Below are 4776 nucleotides of genomic sequence, written 5' to 3'. Positions count from 1 at the left end.
AGATAAATCCAGCAGATCTAAAGCTCACCTTTTTCTCTCCAGTCTAAATAGTTACCTGGTATCATAGAAAAAACACAAATTAAAATATGATCCCACAGAAACACCACAGATATGAGGTCATTTATAAAGTCACCAAATCAAATATTAGAGGCAGTTTTGGGTCAATTATAATTGACTCAAATATAATGAAGAAATAGTTTTAATATTTCAAAGTCATATAATCATTCATGCATTATTAACTATAATTTTTTAATTTGCAAATTAAAAATGTAATTTTTCAAACTTGTTAATTGAATATTTAGTTAGCAAATTAAATATTTATCCTTAGATTAAAAGTTTGAGTTTCTATCCAAAAGTTTGCAAATTAAATATATATATATATTTTAAAGTAAATAATTAGCTTTTAAAATTTTAGTTTTAGTTTCTGAAGTAATACGTTAAGGATCAACAACCAGCATCAGCCACCGGTTCCAGATTCCTCTTTTATTTCGCCTCTTTCTCTGAGCCTCCCAGAACTCCACGTTTGTGTCGCCAATTAGCCTCACCTGCACTCGATCGGACCGAGCCACAATTAAACAGGTAGAAAAAATAAAAAAGTCTTAACAGAGAAACATGAATATAATTATTCATCTAATTTACAAACTCATCTACATAATGAAAGAGTCTGAAAAATAAACAATGTGATACCAGATAACTCAAAAAGTTACTTTAAAGAAAAACAAAGTGTTTCTCCAAAGAAAACCCTCTGATTGGTTGCTCCCAGTGAGGTAATCAATGACATCATCTGGCCATTTTAGCAGGAAATTCTGGGACAAACAAAGGTGAGTAAATAAAATAAATACCATTAATATACTTTGAAACTAAATAAAAAAGTTGAACCAATAATCCAGAAGTAGCATCTTTAAGCTAAACATATAACTAGATGGAAACGGCAACAGAAAGCAAACATCAAACAAACATGAAGTGAAGCAAAGCTGCAAAATGATGTTTAAATTTAAGCTTATAGATAAAAAACAACAATAAGTGAATAAATAAGCGGTGAACACAAACTGAACCACTTTGTTTCATAGTTGTAGATTAAATTCTTATTTCACAAAGTAAATATATATTTCTAAATCAAATATTTCACCATCTAAATAAATATATAAATTTTTTAACTACTATCAGCAGCTTCTGTTCATCATCCACGTCATCCTGCGATAGAGAGACTGAACCGTTTCTATCACTGATTCCTCTACATGTCCAGACTAATAGATCTACATCAACACCGCCAACCAGATAGTAGAACAGGATTCTATAAACAGAGCACCCCCCCACTTCACCTCCTTACTGCTGAAATGAAAGCCTGGTTCACCTCCTGCACCGAGGAAGAGATCTCCTTAGTAGGAACCAAATCAGTTTGATCAAAGTTTCTCTCCTCCAATAGTTCCTCCGTCCATCAGTTCAAAATGACTCAAAGTTGTTTTTTATTCTTGAAAATGTTCAAGGTCATTTTTTAACCAAAGTGATAAAGACATGCATGAGAAAAGGCATTTGTCATTGTATTATATTTGTTCTACATCATGTCAACCATAAATGCTGAAAATTTCAGACCTTTAGCTACATTAGATCCAGAGCTGCAGGGTTTTGAACCAGCGTCTCCAAAAATCTCCAAATTGTTCCAAATGGTTTCACTTTGTTTTACTATTTAGAATAACACAGACATTTTGATGGCCACAAAACATTTATGAAGCAAGTATTTTTTCACTATTTTCACAATCATTGTATATAAGAAAATGTAGAATTTTTACACCTTTAATAACATAAAAATCTATAAAATATATTAAAACTGCTGCTTTTCAAGCTAAAATAAGCCCCACTGCCTTTTCTGAGCTACATTTATCTTTTTTTAGCCTTAAACATTGTAATAAAATAAAATCCTCCTCCTTTCATCAGAGTTATGTGACTGCGCACTAACCCAGGTCTGCTGACCAGGAAGCTTAGAGGGGACGGGGCCCTTTCTATCGGGGCCCCTACACTGAAAAAATAATGCATCCAGATTATTCTTAATCATATTGTTTTGTGTCCAACCCTGCTAACATGAAACTATTGTCTTAAAGTAACTAAATGTGTTTAATTAAATGCTGAAAATGGTTGCATATTTTTTTCAGTGCATCATGCAGCACTCAGCACATTAGACAGGCCCTAAAAACGTCTAAAAACGTATCTTTACACATCAGCTTTTAACACAATTTTATTTATTTTTTACTTAATTTCTCTCCATTATTACTGATTTGATCTATTTATTGATTTCATTTTATACGTTGTTGTTAAATGTTTAGCTTATAAACACATTGTAAGTTTTTTCTGTTTTTTATCTTTGATGTTCAGCACTTTGGTTGCTGTTAAAACACTTTATAAATAAACTTAAAAAATAAAGTTAATCAGGAAGTAAAACTTCAATAAAAGTGTGAGCTCCAGACAGAGTTAAGCTCCCTGGAGGTCAGAAATAGAAACCAACTGCTGCAGAGAGTCTGTGTGTGTGTGTGTGTGTAGACAGAGTTAAGCTCCCTGGAGGTCAGAAATAGAAACCAACTGCTGCAGAGAGTCTGTGTGTGTGTGTGTCGGGGGGGGGACAGTTGTCGTGCAGCAGGTGGTGGTTGAGGATTTATTTAGACGTCCAAACCTCGCAGTCAGCTGTGAAGCAACACGAGGCTCAGGCAGGACCTGCTGGGACCTGAAGGACCTGCAGATCCCACCACCCGTCCAGACGAGAAGGTTGCTGCGTTTTCCTCCGGCTGAACGTTCCTCCAAACCCCCGGAGCTGATGGAAGGACTCTGATCCACGATCGGCTGGAGGTAAAACTAACACTGAAGGTTTGGAGGTAAAAGTTTCCTGCAGGACAGAACGTGCTTAGAACCTCCATGTGTTCCTCAGATTCAGTAATGCTCATCCTCACTGAGGCTCTTTCTAACATCATCATCTGTAGTTCTATAATAATTCAATAATATTAAATAGATAAAGGTTTGATTCTTATAGAGTGTGAAACAGTGAGACGTCGTATGTTTCCTATTTCTGCAGAGGGACCAAGCTGCAGGATTTAATTTACTGATTAATCTCCATTAGAGCTGAAAACGAGGAGCTTCATCCAAATGATTTGTTTCTGGTTTCAGAAACATTTAAACCTTAAAAATCAAACATTTTATCTTTCAGCTGCTCTGCTGAGAAATTCATCAATAATTACAAATACAGACGGATATCTGATGGAGGTTCCTCTGTGGTCAGATGAACTTCAGAGTGTTGAACCAATGGCAGCAGAGCATCACTCTAAGCCCCGCCCCCTGCACGCTGATGTTTGGTTTGTTAGAAATAAAGGCAACAGGCAAACAGACAAAAGTCCATGTTTCAACACAGAGAGGCGAACGCCTCCAAAGATCCCAGAACAAACATGTCCTCCCGTCCAGCAGGTGGAGAGCGTCACTGAACCTGAAGAGAAGGTTCATCAGCTCAGACACACAGGAAGCTCATTTTGAAGGTTCAGATGTTGATGAAGCCTCTTCCAGCGTCGCTGCGTCTCTCACATCACTATCAACATTTTCACAACAGTTACGAGCAACCAGAGCAAACCTGCTGCTTCCTATTCAGTCAGTCAGTCCGTCAGCAGATGAAGCCACACAGCTTTGACTGGTTTCTAATTCCACCGTTTATCCTGGAAACGATTTCTAATGCTGAGAAAGTTAGAATTTTATTCACCAACTGAAAATACTGAAGGCAGCACTTTATTTTCACACACTTAGTTAAACTTTACCGTATTTAGTGGAATTCAGTTTGAATGTGTCTGTTTTTACATTTTTACAGCATTTGATCTTTGAAATTTTGCAAAATGTGCAAAACTAAAAATACATCGACCCCCCCCCCACCCCCCTCTGTGGAGACATCACTGTAAACATTCCTGCAGAACATGTTGGGAATAAAGATACAACATTTATAGTCAGGGGCGCCGTATGGGGGGGGAGTTAGGAAGATTCTAAGGGCCCTTGAGTGAGGGGGGGGCCCAAAAGAAGAAGAAAAGATTTGTCCCACTATAATTTCCAAATATAAAAAGAAAATCCCAAAGTGAAATAAATAATTTTTGTGTTCTGCCTGATTTTTAAGGAGTAAACAGCAAAACCAAGCATGAATATATTGACCTCTCCTGCATCGCATCATTTCTCTCCGTCTGTCGCCGGCAGTTTGCTCGTACCGCGGCTAAAGCGCCACGCATGCCTCATTTTAAATAGTGATAATGAATGAAACACATCAATGCATCTCTACAGCAGTTTAAAAGCTTACATACATCTTTTTCTTGGTGGGGCCCAATATCAGTGTCTATCATGGGACTCCAAATTCTGGGCAGCGCCCCTGTTTTTATAGCGTTACTGTGACGTTCTTCTCTGTCAGTTTTATCTAAATCACAGCCAACGTCTTATTTTACAAACAGTATCTTCTTGAGAAGCGAACTCAGGCTTACTGCACCGTGATGTCACTGCTGGCAGGAGGGAGGGGTTACTATATTTGAGCAAAATGGCCGCTCCCAGACTCGGTTATCGCCACGAAATTTATGGTTTCATTTTTTTATACTGATTAACGCTAAATTAATAAAATCACAGCAAACGTATTCGTTTTAGAAATCGCATTTAATTGGAAGGTGAACGACCGCAGAGAACGGATGTTCTGTATGAATAAAGGACCAGAAATTGAACACTTTGGACAAAGAAGGTGGTTAGAGGGGCGTGAAGGAAAACATCTATGTTAAG

This window comes from Cyprinodon variegatus, unplaced genomic scaffold, assembly GCF_000732505.1.
Source record: "Cyprinodon variegatus isolate N-32 unplaced genomic scaffold, C_variegatus-1.0 Scaffold481, whole genome shotgun sequence".
In the NCBI taxonomy this organism is placed as follows: domain Eukaryota; kingdom Metazoa; phylum Chordata; class Actinopteri; order Cyprinodontiformes; family Cyprinodontidae; genus Cyprinodon; species Cyprinodon variegatus.
This window is presented reverse-complemented; position numbering follows the sequence as displayed.